At 41.0% G+C, this 24,258-nt stretch overlaps 1 long non-coding RNA gene across 1 annotated transcript; it reads left to right on the forward strand.

Annotated features, from left to right (window-relative positions):
- Nucleotides 1–21,051: 21,051 nt before the first annotated feature.
- Nucleotides 21,052–22,778, forward strand: LOC310633726. The gene is made up of 3 exons (XR_014491082.1): nt 21,052–21,132; nt 21,671–21,910; nt 22,666–22,778. It is a non-coding gene; the product is annotated as an uncharacterized lncRNA (long non-coding RNA).
- The last annotated feature ends 1,480 nt before the right edge of the window (nt 22,779–24,258 follow it).

Here is a 24,258-nt window from a genome sequence, read left to right on the forward strand (position 1 = left end):
GGAAATTAATAGCCTTGCCTGAAAAGATATAGTGGTTGGAGTTAGATTTCTTTGAAGTCGCTCTGCTTTCCCTGCTGTGTCTGCAAAAGAGAGGGTGAGGGTCCCATAACCGGCAGGGGGAAGACAATCTAACCTTAAGTGCCTAAAGCTCCTATGAGCTTTCACGAGTAGAAATCCTGTGGTTGTAAAATCCTATCTGCTCACGTGATGCCTCGATTTACAAATTGCGGTCGCTTACTGCAGAAATTCTGATCTCTGCTGGAGTTGTAACTTGACTACCTGTGCGATCTGATTTTTTTTAAAAAAATCCAACGGGTCCAATTTCTACAATCAAATAACAATGGAGCTTAACTTTGAATATGTTTGCCGATTTTAATTTCCTCTTATATTTTGTGTCCATGATTTATTGTGACCGACTGCCTTCTGGCCAAAATTAAAGCTCTTGGTGTCCTTCGGAACCTTGAATGGCTTGGTGATTATCCCACGACTGCCCTCCCAAGCTATGAAGTGGTCCGGCAAGACCTGCCCTTTGGAAAATCCCACCTTTCTGGCAGGGAGGAGGGCTTTCTCCCCGGAGGATGCAAGGTGATCTTTAGAGAGATGTGCTTCTTCCCCTGTCCAGTGGCGTTTAACAGGACTCTAAAATTTTGGCCTGTGCCAAGCGTTTCGTTTGCAATTTATTCCCAAGTTTGACAATGATATTGATTCCAGCTGGACCTTAGCTTAGATTTTCAATCCTTTTTATACAGATTTATGCACTAACTTTCAGTTATGTATGTTTGGTAAGGTTTATCTTTCTTTAAATTTATTGCGATGGTTAGTATATTAAAGTGAGTTAGTGGGGTTGGATTTTACTTTTGCTGCTAGTTTTGAGACTGACAGGCTTATTAAAATGTTTTATGTCTACCCAAATCAGCCATTTCTTCCATCTTCAAGGCACTCTTGCAAAAGTAAAATCAAAAATGTGAAAGGTATGTTAGGACATCGGTATGCTTAATGTCAAAAGTAAATGTTGGAATAAATTGACGAGCTGTTGAAGGTTTCAAAATTAGGACCTCATTCTTCTCCGGGAAGGCCGAGGATAGCCGGTGGGTGCAAAACTCACAGTAGTTATCTGATAGTTCACAGACCTTAAGCTGGACGGCACCCGAGCCATTGTGGTTTGCATGAGTAGTATTTAAAGGTAAAGGTAAAGGTTCCCCCGCACATGCGTGCTAGTCGTTTCCGACTCTAGGGGCCGGTGCTCATCTCCGTTTCAAAGCCGAAGAGCCAGCGCTTGTCCGAGGATGTCTCCGTGGTCATGTGGCCGGCATGACTAGACGCCAAAGGCGCACGGAACGCTGTTACCTTCCCACCGGAGTGGTCCCTATTTTTCTACTTGCATTTTTACGTGCTTTCGAACTGCTAGGTTGGCAGAAGCTGGGACGAGTAACAGGCGCTCACTCTGTTACGTGCCACTCGGGATTCGACCCACCAAACTGCCGACCTTCTGATTGACAAGCTCAGCGTCCTAACCCACTGAGTACTATTTACTGGATGGTTATGTAAGTTGGCGATTGTATGCTATATTCCTTTTAATTGAGATGGGTTGCCATCCTGGTATGAAGAACTTTAGCTGAGTCCCGCTGGCCAATGAAGGATCATATTGTCTTCTAGCGCCTGTTGTGTAAATGTGTTTCTTGATGCAGCCGTTGCTTGGATAAACGCAGCTCAATGCTTCTTTTTGTCTCCATACAGACATAAGCCTCCGAGATGACCCCACACACACGAACTTCAGGAGGAGGATTGCTCTTTCTTGTCCTAAACAAAAAGAGAAATGCAGGCTAATTTATTCACAAGAATGCGAAATGTTTCTCTTGATATATCAGTTTCTTTTTCATTCTTACACGGCAGTATCTATGCTACCCCTGAAGACCCTCCAGGCATCTACCGAGATGACTTTTCTCTCTCTCCGACACTTTCGTCACTTTTCAGTAGCTCAGACTTTCCACAAGCCAAACGAACGATTGTCTCCTTCCTGACTATGCACAACTTTTCCTCGCTAATTACACAGAATTATCTGCATTTTTCCTTAATCCCGTGAGGTACAAAGGTGTGGTTGCCAAACATGTGACAACACTTAATAGCATGCAAATAAACAAAAGCCCTTGTACCCTGAAAGCATTTCCCTGTATGACGTTCCACTTTCTCCCCTCGGCTGCACACGAGAAATAAACCTGTCCTTCAGACCAGGGGTTTCAAAGTCGAGTCCCTTCTGAGATGGTTGAGGCGGTAACTTCAGTCTTCTGGGATCGGATCAGGCAGGCCTGTAAAATGTGAAACGAGTGTGAATTACCTTTTATTTTCATATATACCAGTATATCCCAACTCAATAATACTGAGTGGCTTGGGCCTCTTCTTCGCAAAGTTTAAAATAACCCAACAAGAGTACAAATTACAGTAAAGATAAGTACAGGAAAGTCCATACGGCCAGAACGGAATTTGAAATGATGCTAGACCGATACCTATGTTGATTTTAGAAAACCACATTTTAAACTCTCCCACAACATAGCAATCTAGTTGTTCAACACGAGTCTCTCTGGCAAATCAAAGACTTCCCCTTCTTGCTTCAGAACTGCACTATACATTGCTTTGAGAGTGTAAACTGTGGAAACAACTAAGCCCTTTCCACAATTTCAGGAAAAGTCACTGGATAGGGCTTTCTCCAAAAAGGCTTACTCATCTGTGCATATCTGCTTTCGTGTCAATGGAAGATGCAAGGAAGATTGCACAGATAATATATTGCTATGAAAGGGTATAATCGATATAGGTTCATGGAATTCGAGACAAAGGGCTGTGGCAAAGGAAGGTAGAAGGGAAGGAGGCCAGAGCTTGTAAGACGGGTCTTCAAAGTTGGCCCTTTTATGAGTTGTGGACTTCAGCTCCCAGAATTTCAGCCAGCGTGCCTGGCTGATGAATTCTGGGAGTTGAAGTCCACAAGTCATAAAAGGGCCAACTTTGAAGACCCCCAGCTAAGATGTTAGATTAAAACAAATTGGGACCTACAAAGCATTTTCCTGCTCTTAAAATAAGCAACTGATGTTGCCTTTTTACCTTAAAAGAATTAAAATAAACACAACACAATAAATGCCAAATCTGTTATAACTAAGGTAATAAAAAAGTCACTCCCCACATAGAATTCTTTATTGCCAAGTACGGTTGGACACACAAGGAATTTGTCTCCAGTGCATAAGCTTTCAGAGTACATACAAGTAATAGTGATAAATCATGATCATAAACATAAAAAATACATTCATCATAAATCATAAGATGCAACACTTAGTAACAGTCATAGGATACTAGCTATGCAAACATAAATCATACTAGGATACTAAAAACTATAAATTGTAAGATACAAGCAACAAAGTTATAGTCATAAGATAAGGATAGGTAATAGGAAAAGATGAGAATAATAGTAAAACAGCTTTACTAAGTAGTTATAGGAATTAGTTGTTAAGCAGAGTGATCACATGGGGGAAAAATTATATTTATGTCTAGTTCTGGTGTGCAATGTTCTATAACATCGAGGGAAGAAGTTGATACATGTTATGTCCAGGATGTGAGGGGTCTGTAGATATTTTCACAGCCCTCTTTCTTGCTCATCCATTATACAGGTACTCAATGGAAGGCAGGCTGGTAGCAATTGTTTTTTCTGCAGTTCTAACTATTCGTTGAAGTCTATGTCTGTCTTGTTTGATTGCAGTTCCAAACCAGATAGTTGTAGAGGTGCAAATGACAGAGTCAATAATTCCTTTGTAGAACTGTATCAGCAGCTCCTTGGGCAGTCTGAGCTTTCTGAGTTGGCACAAGGAAGAACATTCTTTGTTGTGCTTTTTTGATGACATTTTTGATGTTAGGTGTCCATTTTAAATCTTGAGATATTATAGAATCTAGAAACTTGAAGGAGTCTACCGTTGATACTGTGCTGTCTAATATTGTAAGAGTTGGTAGAATACTAGGGTTTTTCCTAAAATCTACTATCATTCCTACAGTTTTGAGTATGTTCAGTTCAAGATTGTTCTGGCCTCACTACAAGGCTAGTTGTTCAACCTCCTGTCTGCAGATTCGTCATTGCCTTAAACAAGACCAGTCACTGTTGTATCATCTGCAAACTTCAGTACTTTAACAGAGGCATCTTTTGAGATGCAGTCATTGGTATAAAGATAGAAGAGAGCACACAGCTCTGTGGGGGAGAGGCTGTGCTAATTGTGGTACAAGTATCTGATGTGATTTTGCCTAGCTTCACTTGCTACTTCCTGTCTGTTAGAAAGCTTATTGATCCACTTACAGGTGTGGCCGGGCATGGCTAGCTGATTTAGTTTAGTGAGAAGAATATCTGGAATGATGGTACTGAATGCTGAGCTGAAGTCTACAAAAAAGACCCTTGCATAGGTCTTTGGAGATTCAAGATGTTGTAGGATGTAGTACAGAGCCATATTAACATATCTGCCAATCTACTTGCTCAGTAGGCAAATTGCAAGGGGTCTAACAGTGGATCTGTGATGGTTTTCAGGTGGGCCAGCACTAACCTTTCAAAGGTTTTCATAACTACAAATGTCAGAGCAACCGGTCTGCAGTCATTCAGTTCTTCGATGGAGGGTTTCTTTGGCACCGGGATGATAGAGTATTTGAAGCAAGAAGGAACATAGCATATATCTAGTGATTTAAATTGGTCAACACAAGCTTTCAAGCAAGAAGGGGTTATCTTGTCTGGGCCTAGTGCTTTTCCAGGCTTTTGTCTGTGAAATAGACCTTGCACATCATTTTCTGTGATCACCAGAGGTGGGGGGACCAGGGGAATGGGGTCTAGTTGTAGAAGGTTTGGCTGTTGTTGGTGCATCCGAGATGGGGATGGTGAAGATAGATGAAAGTGGTTTCCTCTCAAACCTATAGTAAAACACATTCAGGTCATCTGCCAGTTGTCGATTTCTTTCAACATAGAGAGGAGGTTTGCTGTAACAAAGTGATATTTTTGAGAGGTTTCCACATATTTGCTGGTTCATTTGTTGAGAACTGATTCCTTAGCTTTTCAGAGTAGCTTCTTTTTGCTGTTCTAATCTCCCTTGTTAATATGTTTCTGGCCTAATTGTACAGCATTCTATCTTCTTTCTTGTAGGCTTCTTGTTTGGCACATCGTAGCTGCTTCAGTTTAGCTGTGAACCAAGGCTTGTTACTGTATATTCATAGGTTTCTGGTTGGCACACATAGGTCTTCACAAAAAATAACATATGGTGTTACAGTATCTGGGAGTTCATCCAAGTCTGCAGAGGTATCTTGGAAAACTTTCCAATCAGTGCAGTCGAACCAAACCTGTAGCTTTAGCTTTGCCTCCTCAGTCCAAGACTTCACTGATTTAATTGTTGGTTTTATGATTTTAAGCCTTTGTCTATAAACAGGCATAAGGTGATGATCAGAGTGTCCCATAATTGCTCGTAAAAGGTAAAGGTAAAGGTTCCCCCGCACATGCGTGCTAGTCGTTTCCGACTCTAGGGGCCGATGCTCATCTCCGTTTCAAAGCCAAAGAGCCAGCACTTGTCTGAGGACGTCTCCGTGGTCATGTGCCCGGCATGACTAGATGCCAAAGGTGCACGGAGCGCTGTTACCTTCCCACCGGAGTGGTCCCTATTTTTCTACTTGCATTTTTACGTGCTTTCGAACTGCTAGGTTGGCAGAAGCTGGGACGAGTAACAGGCGCTCACTCTGTTATGCAGCACTTGGGATTTGACCCGCCAAACTGCCGACCTTCTGATCGACAAGCTCAGCATCCTAACTCACTGAGGCACCGTGTTCCTCTAACTGCTTGTAGTAAAGACCAATAAGCATCTTTAATGTTGTGCAGAGCGGTCAGAAGTATTCTTGCCTCTAGTGAAACAGTTAACATGCTGAAAGTATTTTGGTAAGTCTTGGCTTAAGTTAGCACTGTTGAAATCTCCTAACTCAGAGGTCCCCAAACCTTTGGGCACCAGGGACTGGTTTTGTGGAGAGAGGTTTTTCCGTGGACTGGAGGGGGCGTGGTTTTGTGTGCTGCCTGCATCCCGTGGATGGGGCTTTGCTTGTTTGTGCAGCCCGGTTGCTGGCATGCTGCGGCCCGGTACTGGTCCACGGACCGGGGATTGGCGACCCCTGTCCTAACACAATGAGGAATGAATTGGGATATTTTTCTTCAGCCCCCATAATCTGGTCAGCTAGAGTTTGTAACGCTTTGTTTAATGCAAGCTTGTGGCGAAATGTACACTGCAAATAGGAGAAATGAGGAAAACTCTCGTGGAGAATAAAACGGTTTGCAATTGATAATTAATGACTCTAAGTCCACATCACAGAATTTCTGTAGTGTGGTTACATTTTGATATAAAAGTAGAGACCTCTTCCCTTCTTTTTACTGGATGTTTCTGTAATTCTGTCTGCCCTCTGTATCTGAAACCCTGGGATATGCAAGTTGATATCAACAATCGACTCATTTAACCATGTTTCATTGAAGCAGAGGGCTGCCGAGTTGTAAAAATTAGATTTGCATCTGTTTAAAAGAAGAATTCCATCCATCTTATTAGCGAGTGAACGTAGATTAGTCAGAAACCGTGAAGAGGGGTTTTTGTTCCACTTTTCTTAGACTATTCAAAATCCTCACTCGCTTAAACCCGTCTCCGTCATGTTCCTCTTTTTGTTTTCGTTGCTCCATTGTTCAGAGAAAGTTGCTTCTTCCTCTATTAGGATCTCTTCTTCATTTGTAAAGACCCGTGTGTGTGGGGGGGGGGGTGAAGTCACCGAAAGCTGCCCATTATATACAAGAGTGGAGTTTTGACTGACACTACATCCCCACCCCTCCGTTAAAGATTCTACAGTTATATCTCAACAACAAAACAGACCATTACAGTATCGGCAAAGCCAGAAGCAATGGAGAGCATTGGCACCACCCTGAGAATATCCAGCAGGTAAGCTGGCAGCAAGGAAAAGCAATGGCAGCAGAAAGTCAAAGAAGGGGCCAAAAAGATGACAGGCTACGCTTAAGGGAAGCGGTACCAGCTTTCCATTCAAAGAACTCCCGTCAGACTCCAACCCATAAAGAGAGGAAACCGATCTCCCGCCCAACCTCCTTCCCTGCAGCAGCCAGACTGCAACCTCCCACCATAACTCCAAGCTCCACTCTGTTCTCTGTTCTCCTCCCCATTTCGGGGCACCCAGACAATCATGGAAAGAAGCAAATTCTTCATTGGGAGTGTCGAAGCTCTCTCAAGCTTCTTTCACAGCAGCAGCAGCAGCAGCACACAGGTCACTCCATCTGCAACGACCTAGGGCAACCCTTTCCTTCAATCCCAGAAGCATGCGGGTGTAATGTCTTCTGAGCAGGATGACTCCAGCTGAATAACATTTAACTCTGCTAACTGTACAAAACACCCCAAACAAGTAAAAGCAAGTTATTCTCAGCATCTCAAGAAGGTACAAGCTTGGGGAACTGCACTGGCCTCCTCGGCTCTGCCTCTCCCAGGGGGACACCAACTGATGCGGTTGTCCTGGTGGGAAGAAAAGAGAAGCTTGCTATGGCTTGAGAGGCCGGTATCTACATCACCGGTCCAGTGGCGCCCATTAAGAAACATAACACAAAGCACCCGGCTCTTTACCTCTAAACTCCAAGCTCTCACTGTCCCCCCACACATCTTTCCCAAAAGGCAGGCTGATGAAAGGTCTTCACAGAAGGGCTTTACCTGCATCTATCGAGCAGCCTAGTTCTAGAACGTGGGAGGAAACAGGTGTGTTAGGCAGACTGCTTCTTGCCCCTAAAGAGGGCTGAAGACAAATGCAAAACAGCTACTGAAGTTGACCCTATGCTCAGAAAAAACAGTGCTAACTCAATAGGACCCAAAATACCGGAACAATTCTGTGTTTCATTTGCCACCAGCTTGCTGCAAAGCTACCCACCTACCTGTCCCATCTGCTTTCTCTTTTGGATTCTGCTGCTAAGATGGCCCTGGAGGTCCTTTCTGAATCTCCCCCTCTGGTCAGAAACTAAAGCATCAGGGCCCATAGGAGAGGGCCTTCTCTGCTCAACTACCGGGCTGGACCCTGGAGAGCAGCTCTTTGCCTGACCCTTGGAGGATTTAGGAATAAGGTAATTGTGCATCTCTTTGACCAAGCTTCAACCTGAAACTTATCCCAATGCTTAATTTGAACTAATTTCAATGGCACAATGCTCCAATTTTCACTGATATTTTTTATCAAAGCACCTTGATGATACAAAAACCAAAAGTACTGGTGTTGCGGATCCGCTCCTCCACGCAAAACCTGAAGGGCTGTACAGAACCATCGGGGAATGGGAGCCTAGACTTCCTTGCCCAGCTCAAACTGGCGTAGTTTCCCCAGAGCTTAACGTCCTTCAGAGCTTAGTGCCCCTCCATATGAAAGAAGAACACAACGCCAGGAGGAGAATCGGCAGAAAACAGGGCCGCCATTTCCAGAACGGAAAAGGGAGACACGGGGCGATGCAGGGCAGTGAGAAAGTGGTGACCAGCGATCATTGTGCAGTAGAAGAAAGTACGGAAGACTCGTTGCCAATGCAACATGATGGCCCCAAAGCATCAGTGAAAGATGGAGCTTAAAGCAGGCAGCCACATTTCACCTTTGAATTGCAAGAGAGGTGGGTGGCAGCAACTCTTCCCCTCCCCCGTGCCTCTGCCTCCGCCTGCTGCCGATGCTGCTTTCTCACCTGCGATGGCTGCAGAGAATGGGAAAGGCGGGGAGTCCCAATCCCACAAAGGCAGCTGGGACTCCACATTCCATGCAGCGCAGGTGTGTCTGAGCACCACAATCGTCAGGCCAACTCTCCAAGCAGCAAGTGGAGGCAGAGATGCGGGGGTGTGGAGGGAGGCACAAAATCTGGCCTGCTGTATACGCCGGGCAACTGCATGGTTGCCTGCCCTGTCCCAGTTGTGACAGCCACGGGCAAAGGCAGATGGTCTTTCAGGGAAGCGTGGCCAGGCCATGGGGTCCCAGTGCCCCAGGAGCTAAAGAGCCAGGTGACCCGGGTGCCGGGCAACCAGCGCTGCCATCCATGGGCCTCACGCAGCCCTACAGGGTTGACTAGGCTTCTCCGGTGAATCAGGCCCTAGTGCCCAACCTGGTCCCACCCTGTCCACCGGAGACCCATGGATCCCTCCCAGCCCCATCTGGGCACCCACAGGCGCCCCCAATGCGAGTAACATGAACTGGCCATGCCCTCCCCCCCAGGGCAGCCACCCCTGCCTGGCCACTTGCCTCATTTCACCTCTAGGGCTTATTTTTGGGGTAGGGCTTATATTAGGAGTATCCTGAAAAATCATGTATTGGGGTCATTATAGTGAAGCCAGTTTTCACATGACATTTCTGCTCCGGGCACTAAAAGAACTAGAATTGCTTCATCCAGGAAGAACTGCAGGTTCAGCCCTTCACTTTTCCTTGACTATGAGGCCTTGTATAGCTTTTCTCATAAATCTAAAAAAAAGATTTAAAAGACACACTTGGATGTGTGTTCCTCCATTTTGCAAGCCCAGCACAAGATATACAGAGAAAGTCATCAGTTTGTTGACTCAAGTGTGACTCACACTTAAGAGAAATCCAGACTCGGAGCACAAAATAGATTAATCTTGGCCATGGGTCTGAGAGCAGTTTTTCTCATTAGATGTGCTTTCTCTTTCTTTCTCTCTCTTACTCCCTCTGCAAACCAGCTGCTGAAAGAGAAGAGAATCTCAATCAGATTCTTGCTTTTGGACTGATTTGGCACAATCGGAAACAGGATACAAGAATATATATTTCTTCTCTTCCTCCCCCCCCCCAACTTCATTGGAAGTTTCTTTTAAGATAATTTACATTTTCTAATCAGATTTACAGAAAACAAACAGCCAGCAACCAGGAAATTACTGAGAAGAACCTATGTGGCTGAAAGAGTCTATCAACAGAAAATCAAGATCTTAAAATCATGCCAACGAACTGGAAAGCTTGTGTTTTTTAATAGAGGATCTATCCTTTCTGGATGCTGGCATATTTAGAGACTGTCTTTTCATAGAGGCCTTCTTTTTTTTTTTGTAAAAATAACTTTCGGGATTTGTTTACCAGGCATATTATTCCAATAAATGCTGGTAAGGATAGAAACAGATAAATCAAATATAAATCAATTTAATGAGGTTGTAGAGCATGCTTCTGCCATAAACTATAGCTTAGTTTATTGGATTCAATCATTCATTTTAGGAATATAAATCCAACATAAGTCACATAACATGAATGTTATTTTAATATTCCATTTTCAGAGTTTTTTTAAGTGAAATATTAAAGGTGTTGCCCTGGTTTTCAATGACCTAGATATTAAGTATTTACAACTGTGTATCTGTTAACAATGAGGGATGCATTATGTTGTAAATCTATAAACTTATAAACATTTAGAGCTCATACCTATGAATTTTAAACAATACTACAGTATAGTGGACAATCCAATTGTCTTCTAGTATCTGTAACTACTGGAAAATTATTACTCCTGAGTTATATGAATAAATGAATATTTATTATGGTATATCATCAGTTAGTAAACACTTTTTGTGTGTATTTAATATGTTTTGTGTATGTGTGTAGGAAATGACCAGGCTGAGCACAAGGGAGGGGTCAAACCTGTCATCAGTTTTGAATCCCTTCATGCCCACAAGAAATCTAAGTCCAGCCCATCTTGAATTCCATTGACTTATCTACTGCCAGTTTGCTTTGACTGTTAGTAATTCAGATGCTTATAGAGAGCATAAGCTTCCAATAAATCTTTATGACCATTTGAACTGCTTGGATTTCCTGATTTTCCTGTGCTTGACAATATGTGCCTTCAAGCAAATGTCGGCTCCTAGTGATTGCCTAGACAGGCCCCTGCAATTCTCTTGGCAAAATTTCAGAAGTAATTTGCCATCGCCTCCTTCCTAGGGCTGAGAGAGAGGGACTGATCCAAAGTTACCCAGCTGGCTTTGTGCCTAGGGCAGGACCAGAATTCACAATCACCCAGATTCTGGTGCTTTAACCACTACACCAAACTAGCTCTATTAAGGAAGTTATATACATGAACTAATATTAGTTAGCTATTCCTGAATTATGCTATGTAACAAATCTGTGATTTGGGTTTATATTAGGCTAAGTCGGAATCCAATTGGCTTGGTTTCAGCATCATTCACATATAAACCTTGGTTTTATGGATTGTCTGTCATATTTGATGCCTTAGTGTAATGTGTGAATAAATAACATTAAATGAATGTCTTATCTGTGTCTTATTCAACAAGCCATGGAGTTAATTGTGACTTGAGATTTTTTGGTTAATATAAGGAGTGACCTGATGGTCCTGCATGATTATGAATTATCTCTCCAGCCAATTACAGGGACTAGATGAATTATCAAAAAATAGCAAGGGCATATGATTCCTTTCTCCTGATACATTACAATACATGCATTGTTTGATTTTTTTAATGACTTCTGTAAAAGGGCCTTCAGAACTTTTCATATGGAATATGGGAAGAAAGTAGCATTTGTGTACGGTGTACTCTCGCTGCAGGGCAAGGTTTTCAAACCTAGGGTGGAGTCTGCCTCTATCTTGGTTTACAGATCCTGCTGCTAGCCTCCAACTGTGAATTAGCCACCCGCACAGAGAGAACCGTAGCAAGCTAATCTGGAAAGTTTACTGTGCACCAAGACATATGGTTGCAATTTGGTTGGCAACAGCGTGTTGTAGAGTATTATGTGACAGCTCAGATCAGCTAGCTTGCCAGATGAATGAATAACACTGGAAAAATTGCTGGAGAGGGGGATAGGGAGAAAACAGGGTGGAATACATGCTTTGAATCACTTAAATTATACTAATACTCAGCATTTAGACCACTTTTCACATATAGTACATAAGTCTTTTTTTTGTCCTTAGAGCAACTTTGTAAATTCAATACTGTTACTACAGAAATATGATCTGCAGCAAAATGTTTCCTTTCCAAAAAAGAAAGTTCGATCCTCTTTCACAAATCTTGCAGTTCTGTCAAGCATGCCGATGTAACTCATGTTCCTGCATTCTGTTTTGGTTCAGTCAAAATGTACCAAACACTACAGGAGGTTTCAATGTTAGTCTGATGTTGCAGGTGGGAAGAGGTTGGTGTTAGTGCAGTGTTACAAATGGGATCCCACTGGATCATGATGGAATCAAAGAAAGGAAGCTCTTGGTTTATACCCATTGGAGATACCTAAAATTTCTATAGAAATTTTACATTGTATTCAAGACGTATAATTTATACGGCTATATTGAATCAGGTTGATCCAGCATTCTGTTCCTATTCCTGTATCTGTGGGATCATCACAGATGTAGCATGACAGTAAAAGCACCTTCACACCTTTTGTCCCAGCAGCCTCTGGCATTACACTCCTGGTAATGAACTGTTATACAACCATCACAATTAGGACTCGTTGGTACCCTTCTTCCCCATTCAGTGGTATAGTTCTGGTAATGATGTATGTTGACATGGTGCACCAAGACTGTAGAAACAGACTAAAGATCTGGCAAGAATTATTTAGCAAAAGGCAAAATTTACCATCACTGATATGTTTACAGAGTGCTGGAAAAATAAAAAGCCGCATCAAGAAAGGTAGGTTTTTAAGATGAATGACAGAATTTGAAACACATGTACAGAATCAAAATGTATATATAGATTGCTATTAAAATATGACAAGGAGACAATTGGAACAAAATGTTTTACAGATGGTACGTAATTCTGTCCATAATTGGAAAAATAAATCATATAATGTTGAATATGTTTTAATACAGAAGGAACATTTTATCATACTTAGTGATCACGTAGAAAAATTCAAAACTGCTGAAATATATGCATACAAATTATTCCCCTGTATCTGTTCTCAACCATTTTTCTGTATTACGTCCAGTTGTACAATAATCTTGTAGAGTTACAGTAACCAGAGCTACTGGTATATATAACATTTCAAATAATATAGATATGCAGAAAGGTATCATTTATACATACTAACTAAAATATACTAATCTTAGTTATCTATTTCATAATAGTCTCACACTGGTTTTCATTAAGCCATCCCTTACAATCACCAAACCACCTTCAGTTTGCTTCAGCTTCTAAATGACAAGGGGCAAAATCAGTGTGAGTGTGCAAGCTTGCTGATCTTAACCTGCACATTGGTGAAATTTGTTAACAATACTAATCCTCCAAAAGCTGGGAAGCACCAGATTGGGGAACAATGAAGTTGCTAGTAGAATCTTCTATTTAGTTACTTGTCAGACTAATTTAATTGCAACACGGTTGGGCAAGTTGTAAGTCATCAAAAAGCTATGCCAAGGGAGGATGTGTACTGACAGTTTTAAAGGAGAGATTATCTGAAGGGAGGAGCACCCTGATTTTAAGTAAATGTCATTATAATCATCTTGTGGAGAAGTAGGTATGGTATTTCCTTTTGTTATGTTTAAGACAGACTTTGCTTTTTGCAACTCTTCCATACTATACATTCACCACAAAAACATTTGGGTGGCCCAGTGTCTATTTGAAGGGCTATGCCATCAGATCCTGTTAAAAATAAGATCAATGGCCCTGGAACTATGCTATTCTGGAAGGCAAAATAATGTAATCTAGCATGAGATTAGGAAAGCCTCAGTGGGTAACTCTCTACCAGGAAACTAGCCAAAATCTAGTCAAACAAAATAAAAGAAGGCTTAATGCAATGAGGGGACTTATTTCCATCTCTCAGACAGATCTACTCATAGCGTCCTATCCGTACGGTCAAATGAAGAAATCCATAGATCACTTTGCGATTAAAATCTAATTTCATAATACCAGGCAAAAGATCTAAAATACACTTCTTTAAGAAACAACTCACCACTTGTGTTTGAGGAACAAGTCCTTGTGTTGCCTCCACTTCATTCCCCCTCCTGTTACTAAAACTATCTTTAGTTATTCTGGTGTGAAAGTGTTTTCTTTTTTTTTCTTCTGACCCAAAACTTGGCATCTGGACAATGCGGGACACCTTGATGTCATATTTGAGGATGGCAACATCGGGATTAGCAAGCTTCATAGCTCCAGTTAGGATGCTGCGAGAATGGCTCCTCCAGCTGAATCTTGCCTTCAACAGCCTCTTTTTACTGTTTTTATTTAACAGCAAAATCAGTTTACAGGAATATTGATAACTGATCCTAGGGTCAACCTACCTTTGCAGAGCTTTGTTTCACAGTCTTACCCAACATTTATCTCACTGTCTTCAGCAGTACTGTCTATAACTGAAATATTTGTCAAGAGTGAAAACCTGGCAGCCACGTTTCTTATTGTTTTCATCTTATCATTAGAGTAAGGAAGGGGCGGGGGGGTAGATAAGGCTTCAAATGGGTTATTTAGAGAAATGGAACCTCTCCACTTCTGCAGACCTTTGTTGAGAAAAAGATGTACGGAAACTTTTCAAGGACATTCTAAGCACTGTGAAGACGATAGCGGACGGTTCTCAAAACAACGAGAATGTGTTTATGTGAACTACGTGGACATCTGGGAGGTTTGGCTGGGAATGTCATTGTTATATGCTTTGGTCAGATGTCTTGGGATTTTAGAATTAGTTTTCCTTTACCTATACCCGTGGTGGTGAACCTATGGCATGTGTGCCACAGGTGGCACACAGAGCCCTCGTCTGTGGGCACGCGCACCATCCTAGGTCTTCAGCTGGGTTTTATAAAACCTTTTCGTTTTAGGCCTCTGCTGCTGTGTGCAAAAAAAAAAGGTTCAATCAATCAATCAATCAATCAATTTCAACTTCTCGCGGGAAAAAAAAAGATCTTGCAAAGTTGGAATTGATTGAACTTTTTAGTCCCATCCAGTCTGCCATTGCCACCACAGTCACGCTCTCCCAATGGGCCATGTCCATCCAATGGGCCACGCCCACCTGGCACCCAACGATACATAAGTGGGTTTGGGGTTGCAGCTTGGGCACTCAGTCTCTAAAAGGTTCGCAATCACTGGCCTATACCATGTCATCTATTCAATAAACCAGCAAGATTTTCAGAAATGAAAGAAATCTTGGACTTTATTTGGATATTCGAGCTGGAGGTTGACAATATTAATTAATTAATTCTATTTTAGCATAGCCAAAACAATCCCAAAACAACTTTTGGCAACTTAGCAATGGAAAATAGACATTTTTTTTAAAGGAAACGTCTAGAGAGCATCCTACAATTACTATCAACCACATGGTTGCTTTGTTTTCTTTACTACAATTATTTATTACAATTATTTTGAATTGTCCCAATCACATGACTTTAAACATCCTTGTTTCTTTTTTCTTCTCTCACTTATTTGACCAGAAATCTGATTGGCAGTCCTATTTAAAAATGCAACTTTATTTGGGCTCCAAAATAGGGAGAATTAGGGGAAGATAACTGTGCAGCAATGCTTTTCTGAAGAATACAGAAATGTGACATTTTAATTATTCGACAGGATAATTGAATTGCAAGCTAAAGCAAAAGTGCAGTTCAAAAGCACGTAAAAATGCAAGTAGAAAAATAGGGACCACTCCGGTGGGAAGGTAACAGCGTTCCGTGCACCTTTGGCGTCTAGTCATGCCGGCCACATGACCACGGAGATGTCCTCCGTCAAGCGCTGGCTCTTCGGCTTTGAAACGGAGATGAGCACCGCCCCCTAGAGTCGGAAACGACTAGCACGCATGTGCGGGGGAACCTTTACCTTTTTATTGATCTCTTGAGTCACTATCATAGCACCAATATTCCCAGGGCTTTTTTTCTCATAGAATGCTCAGAACGGAGTTCCGGCACTTTTTTTGGATGGAACCTTGTAGGGTAGGCAAGGCAGGTTGTATAACATGTATGAGTTCCGGTACCTTTTTGTTTTACAAAAAAAGCACTGAATATTCCTATAGAAAACTGAAAAAAGCCCTCCCCTCTAATTGGGGGTTTAGAACTATTGGAGAGCACAGGATAATCCAGGATAGATGGATTAGATAGATAGATAATCCATGGTATCTCCATGTGATGGAGAGTGATTGTTTGTCCTGCCAATGGGTAACATTGGATAGGAGAGGAAAAGATCCATTCATTTCTGACCTAAAATTAGTCAGCAACTTAAAAAAACACTACAGGGGCAATACTGTTTACCTAGTCATATTTGTTAAGTCATACTAAAATTAGGGTGAGAAGGCATTCACTAATTTTTTGCCAATTAAAAGGCAAGAAGAATGCATGCTAATATATCCAGAGATAAAAATCCAGAAATAGCACACAGTTCAGACCGGACCACCTTAAAAATAAACATTATAAACTCCAGATCAATATCCCTGTCAATTAGATCAGAGAAGGGGGCAACTACCTTGTTGAAGTGCAAGAGGAGGCGGAGGAGGAGGAGGAAGAGGAGGTAGAAGTGGAGGAAGAGGAGGAGGAGGAGGAGGAGGAGGAAGAGGCGGCCAGGCAAAAAGCTCCGTTACAGATATGAAATATCCAGTTGATCCTTGATTCCAGAGACCATTTTATCAGGTAGAATTGTAATGAGAAGACCAATGGGAGTTGAATTTCAGGGATGACTACACTGCATCCAAGTACTGACTACATTTATGGTAAGAATTTTATAAATGTGGATCCAAAATATTCTATTAAGGAGATCATAAACATATGTGCCAAAACTGGTGTGTTTTGAACAGATTAGTATTTCTTTTTTTTTATTGAAAAGTTTTACAATACATTTTTTTAACAAAACAAAACCCCTCCCAACCCCCTCCCCTCTCCCCAACCCTCCCCAGCACCTCCCTCCCTTCCCCCTCCCCCCTCCCCGACTTCCCAGAGCTAAATACAGGGTATAAAAATACAAACAATCATAATCTACCTTATGCAAACAACAATAAACTATTAAATCTATCGCACTTTAACTCTTATAAAATAACTACAAGCAATGTAAATATCACATCAATACTTATTCAAATGCTAGGTGAAACTTTTTAGTCCCACAGATTAGCATTTCTTCAAATAGATCTATATTGGGGAAAACAGCCTGAAAGTATTAAAGACAATATTTAGGGAATCTCCTTTTCTTTTTCTATTTCCAACCAGCTACTGTAGTATATCAAATACGTGGAATCCTTAAATATATGATTCTGTAGACGGACGTAACTAAATTATACAGCAAGGAGTTAAAGAGTACAGCATAGCTGCCTTTATTAAATTAAATGGTTCTATAATGAGTTGGTACTTAAATGGAAGATGAAGAACATTATATATGCTTCTTTATATTTTGCAGAAGACTGGCAGAGGATCAGTGGGGGGAAAAATAACCCAAATAGCAGTATAAATATTCCTTTCATAAATAGTATCACCACCTCTTTATTAGTATGCAATTTCTTTATTAATTCTTACCAGTTATCCCTTGAGACAAACATCCTTTTTCCTTTGATCTCAGTAAAATACTGGTTTGCGATTACATTACTGAAATATCACATATATAATTTACAAGTCTGCACCTGTATTATTTAAAAGGCTTTGAAGATCTGTGGTTACAGTGATCCCTTCAATGCTGTGTAGACAAAGGACGTAGATCTTGCTAGGTTGAAAAGATTTAATCCATTCAATTTCGTTAGTCGATGGAAAGAAAGGTAAATGCCTTTTGAATTTGCAGCTGGAAATGTACAAAATATTTTTAAAAATTAAATAAATCAGTATTTATGCAACTCTTTGCTTTAGACTCTTTACACTTACCAAACAGCCCGAAACCAGATCATGACTCAGCAACATCCGGACAAATAACACCTACAGTCCTACACTAATTTTACCTCACACAAAAAGGTATTTAAAGGCCAGTGCTCTGACAGACAAGCACAATTCAAAGCGCACTGAAGATATCCCCCCAAAGGAGATGAAACGTTTGCAGCCAAACTGACAAGCTTGGAGAACAAACCAACAACCCCACTCTTTATTTTAAATAGTAACCCTCTGCATAATATCAGCAACAAAAACATAGTGTATTAAGTTTACTGATTGTCGCACTATCGACCTGAGCAGAATTGACTTCTACCTCAATTGCCCCCTGTGCCCTCCAGACAAAACACAACCTCGCATCATCTACAGTCACTGGAGCTACTGTCTCTGAAAGCTTGGAGGTATAAAGCCACACATCTGAAAAAGACCAGGTTGGGGAAAATTAATTTTGGCTATGATAAATATAACTTTATATTTTCAACTTTATTGAGGATAGGGAACTTGTGAGCTTTCAGGCCAAGTTCATTTGCAGAATGATTTGGGGAACTTAAGCTGATCAGGCCTTATAGAAGATATGTTGTTCTTGTGGCAAAAAGTGATGCCAGAGCCATAATGTTGTGTATGTAGGATGCTTGACTGGCACAGCCAACCTAACATCATGGACATCATCATCCAGGTGATGTGATAGGTAAATCTGACTGGTGGGAAAAATACGACACCGGGTTGGGTGTTACCTGACAGGTGGGAAATTAGAGCAATCGGGTTGGTTAGCTGGCGGGGCATCAGTAGTATATAAGGTGGGGATGAGGGTAGGATTAGAGCTTCCATTATGTAATCAATAAAAGGAACAGTCATGTACCCAGTCTCTTCATTGTGTCCACGCGGTGGCTGCTATATAACACATAATTGGGATCATCTTTCTTGGCGACTGTTGGCTCCACTTTTTACAGCCATTTCAAACTATGGAAAACTTACAACTGCCTTAACGTCACAGAAACAGAGAACAAAGTGTTACCAGTTTACCCCTAGAATGTTGGAATCATCAAACATGATATCTAAGAGACTGAAATCTTTTCTATAAAGTCTTCTTCCCCAGGGATTATACAGAATTAAACTTTCCATCAGATCTCTGCAGCTGATTGTTTTAAAACAGGAGGTTGCTTTACAACAATGAGCAGGCAGGTCTTTATGAAAGGTAAGTATTGCCTGCTAATCTCTGCGAGACCAATATTGTTAATCGGTTAAAGGTGTTGTACTCATACCCTGCTCGTACTTGTACCCTGCTCGCCTCCCCCACGCAGCAAATTATGGAGTCGTGCTTACTTTCAGTAAGATCCTGGGCATCTTTCCTAGCTAATAGAATAAGTCTATTTGGGCCCTAGTAGCATTTTGGACAATAATTCTTACCATAGAAAAATACAGTATTTCTTTTATTCAATATTTTGTTCTTATATGGCTTTAGGGCTGTAATAGTTTGAATTGAATTCTTATCATCTATTGATGGCTTGTTATAAATTGCCTAAGATAGCCATAGAGTACAGGGTGGTAAAAAGATTTGGGGTTTTAAAGGATAAAGGCCAGTTTTAAAAAATCAGGTTAGCTATTAAATCTGCAATTTCTTTGATCTAAAGAGGGTGAGCCTATAGATCATAGAACCATAGGCCTGAAAGAAACCTTAGAAGTCGTCAACCCTCTGCCATGACATGAGATCTTATACCATCCCAGATTCTTAAAAATCTCCAATGATGGAGCACCACAACTCCAGGAGGCAAGCTGTTCCATTGATTGTTTTTACTCCCAGGAGGTTTTTTGTTAACTTCAGGTTGGATCCCTTTTAACATGCTTCAACCCATTGCTTCCTGTTCTACCCTCAGGAACTTTGGAGATGACCCCCACCTTTCTGGGCCAGCCCCTCATGTACCAGAAGGCAGCTATCACGTCACCCCTATCGTTGACTCCCTGTCTTATATTACAGGAGGAACTTCCTCTCCTGACCAGGAAAACGTTAGGTTCTTATTACCTTTTCATCATCAAGGCTCTTGATGATGAAAAGTATAAGGATTGTTGTCCTTCAATTTATGCCTTGTTTGTACTCTCCACCTACCCACTTCACACATCTTCAACATTTTTGCAGCATTGATGTAACAATGGGAGCTGATGGACAAGAGAGGGAAGTTAAATAAAAAAGGCAGGGAGAGGGGAGGGTGATGGGAGATCTCAAAGAAATGGAGACCAAGGGATACCCTGCTAATATTTTCTGGAAGTTGAAGTGTTAGCGTGGCATCTTTCTTTCTTCCCAACTATGTTCAAAGAGGTAAATTACTGTAGCTGTTTATCTCTGCCAGTAAATAAGTTTCCAGGTAGTATCCATCCTGTCCCTGAGTTGGAGGATTTCCATGTCAGTTCTGTAAACTCAGAACTTTTGGGAGGCAGATATCGGAGAGAAAGCAGTGGGAAAGTGGGAGGCGTGGTTCACGAATGGGAGAACAGGCCAGCCACAGCCTCTTACAGTACTCCTAAGTGTAAAGAAAAGCTTTGCTGAAATTTCAGATGCTCCACAGCTAAGCCAGTGTTAGATTGACTCATCTCCCAGAAAGCTGACTTGGTGAGATCAGACAGGTCGAGACTTAGTTTGAAATAGCACCAAGATCTCATGTGAAAGAGCCCGAGAAAGGTATCTGTTAAATAGAAAAGCTGGAGTGAGTGGTTCATCTGATGGAGGAAATCTTTTATGCTTCTGAGAATGTGGATCTATAGCTAAAGAAATGAGTGCGATCCAGTTATCACTAGGCAATCCATTTTCCTGTTTGTTTTCCTAGATAGAAAAATCTCTCCGCTTTAATAACAAATGGAAACTCTCCGGAATCCAGAAGATTTATTACAATTCCCTAATAAAAATTGTGGGCGGCTTTGGTACAAATCCAGGAAAGTTGATCTGGCCAACCAGTCTGACAACAAACCTTGAAGGTGATTTGTTAGTGAAAGACAGTGGTACTGGGAATATCCAGATCTACAGCACTGACGGTCGCCCTAAACAACGGTTTTCATATGGCTTTGAACCAATAAAAGGGCTTGGAGATATCACATGCATGAAAAATGGTGTGTTACTTGTGACCAACGGTACTAAAATCATCCAGATCTTCTCTAAGGATGGAGATCTGATCCATGAACTGAAGTCTCCGAAAATCACCTGGCCTTATTCATATGGGATAACAGTCCTGAAGTCCAATAAAATTGCAGTGTCTGACTGGACCAATGGAGGGAAAATCAACATCATTGGAGTGGATTGGAGAATGAATGCTATCCTGAAGACACAGTCAATAGAGGGATTCCACAGGCCAGTGCGTATGGCTATCAATGAGGTATGATTGGATGCCCAGAAAGGCAAAAAGTTTGCTCAATATTCATAGAGGGATTGGTAGCAGAGAAGATGTAACATATAACTACAAATATTTGCAGACTCAGAAAATGAGACAGTATTTCTATGCAATATGCTTGTGTTCTCCTGACATCCATATTTAAATCTGTTGTAAGAGCATCCCAGTTCTAACCAGCTCTACTTGCAATATCCAATGTGTCACTCTACTGCAGGGGGTGGGAAACGATGGCCCTTTTTATGATTTGTGAACTTCAAATCCCAGAATTCCTGAGCCAATCATTCCCCACCTCTGCTCTAGTAGATGCCTCTCAATGGATTTCAGTGCCAAAGCTACTGAAAAGACCAGTCTTACTTTTGATGGAATAGTTCATATATATTGGTTATCTGTAGCCAGATACTATAGCATCTTGTCCATACTTGGATCAGTCTCAGGAAAGATATGTGTTTTTTTAAAGACTTATTTAAACTTACTGTAGTTAACCAACATAGTTTTTTTATTTTATTTCTCATCTTCTACTCAGAATGAAGACCTGCTAGTTGTAGAAGGGCAACTATTTGGAAGGTTTCAAGGCTGCTGCATCAAAATTATTGACAGGGAACGAAGCTTGAGGAAGACCATAGGTCCCCATCATGGGAAAAAATTCTCTTTTGAAAACCCTTCTGGAGTCACTGTGGATGGTCATGGAAACATCTTAGTTTCCGATCAAGGTCAAAACTGCGTCGTGATGTTTAATCCTGATTCAACCCTCTGTGATGTTGTGGTGAGTGAGGGCTTGCAAGGACCAAACGATATCACCATGTTGGAACACGGCCTAGTAGCTGTAGCCGACTGTTATAACCACTGTGTTAAACTCTTCAGGTACAAATAAGATATCAACCTCTTTCTCGAATAATGGAATAAATATAAGAAGGCAGCTGAATAATGTGAATAATTAAGAACAAACATAGCTAAACCTACACTGGCATATTTACATCGATTAGAAATGTGGGCAGGGATCTAGATAACAAATGGAGTGGATTGTATGACTGCTTTTCCCACTTGGCAGTCATGAAGTCCTGGGAAAATAGCTCCTTCCCCAGAATGAGTATGGAATTGATCTCTAAGTTATCCTTAAATGACCTATTGACTGCAAGTAGAAAAAAAAACCAGAAAGTATCACTGCAACGACTCTTAATTCATCAGCTCTTATAGATGGAGAGCTGCTAGAGATGTTATTTTCTATTTTTTATTCTCTTATCATTTTCTCTATCCTGTCCTCCCCATCCATTAATGGATGGAATATTTTGATTGCAAATATTATGCAGTATGACTTCCACCCATTGCTCTTAGAATGAACATTAAACATTTTGATGCTAACTAATACAACAGGTTGGAAAATAAAATCCCTTAAAATCTCCAAGGGCCACTGGAGTGTACAATGTACATAAGTACCACAACACTATGGGGTAGTGTTATGTTTTTCCATGACATTTTTTTCTGGTGGGGGAATCCTTCTATAATCTGTTTTGCATCCAGATGTGTCAAACTGCCGGCCTGTGGGCCGGTTGCATCATGCGGAGGCCGCGGCCACCCCAGCTCTGGCGATGTGAAATAAGTCGCAATACATCGCAACACGTCACATGACGCGGTGAGTTTGACACCCGTGAATTAGACAAAACCTAGGAGTAAGGTGTCACTAATAAGATGAAAAACAGCCAGGTGGAGAAAAATCAGGAAGCTGGTAGCATCTTTTCTAACTAACAAAATGTATTAAAGGCATGAACTCTCATGAGTTGGGGTTCACGTCATCAGGTACAGAGAATAGACAAGTAATACAGGATTCAAAAAGGAAATGAGGAGAAAGAAAGAAGATGGGGTGGTTTATGCAAATGCGGCTTCTGCAGGAGACAGGTTACAAGTCCCTCATCAATAAGCAATTGTAATGGACTCGTTAGGGCCATCTGAGAAAGCGTGACACCTTTTGATGTATGTGAATTTAGTAATTATCTTGCTCTACAATATTGGCATATTTTTGTTCTCCATACTAGTGGGGAAAAGGAAGAAAGCTGAGGTAAGCCAACATGCCTTTGTAGGAAAGTAGAACATTTGGTCATATTATTTTATAATGTTCTTGCTATAATTACATTATCACTTTCAGTATGGGCATTTTTAGGTAATATTACTTCCTTTATTTCTGAGGTTTATCTGAGGGGTTTTGCCGAAAAACCTAACCAATATGGCATTTACCAGTATTCAAAAAATATTAGCAGTTACTTAATAGTATCTCAGACATAGAGTTCTTTTTACCCTGTTCACCTATTCTATTTTGAATCTTAAAAAATATGTATATGTGCATATAATTCACCTCTAAATTGATAAAACAAGTTTGCTTTTTTATAAAAAAGAAAGAAACAGAAAAATCAGAAGAGCCAACAGTGAATTTCCAACATCTTCATTATTTTGACCTTTAAGGTTTGCTATTAAAACTCCTTTACAAATGGTTGTGATAGTGACAAACCTCAAAATGTAAAACTGCATAACTGAAAGGGTTTTGAAGAGAGATAGCATAAGGATTTGTTAAAAATCAGTATGCATTTTAAAAAGGATTAGCCTGCACTGCTTTTAGAGACACAACCAAAATCAATATCAAATGGTACAGAAAAATTAATAATTATTTTTACTCTGAAAGATGAATTTTTGTTGTATCTCATGATCATGTATTTGTAGGCACTGCAAAGTTATATCCTGTCTCCATGACCTTCCTGAAACCACTGATGGGATCCTGGATTAATATCATGCTTAGAGCGGTTTAATTAAATATATAGGACCAGCTCCTCCCTGATTTCAATGCTAAGACACTGTATGGCTAAGCATTCTTTTTCAAAATGCAAACATTTTCTATTCTATTTTTATGGTGGGAAGGATGTGTATTATTAAGAACTGCAAGAGGGATCTAAATATTCCAGGGGACAAGCAATTAAATATGAGCCAGTGGTATGTTGCATCCGCCAAAAAAGCCTACACAGTCCGAGGCTGCATCAACAAAGAGATAGTATCAGGAGTACACTGTATTGGTTAGATCAGGGGTCCCCAACCCCTGGTCCGTGGATCAGTACTGGGCCGCAGCAT

Source organism: Vipera ursinii (assembly GCF_947247035.1).
Source record: "Vipera ursinii genome assembly, chromosome: 2".
In the NCBI taxonomy this organism is placed as follows: domain Eukaryota; kingdom Metazoa; phylum Chordata; class Lepidosauria; order Squamata; family Viperidae; genus Vipera; species Vipera ursinii.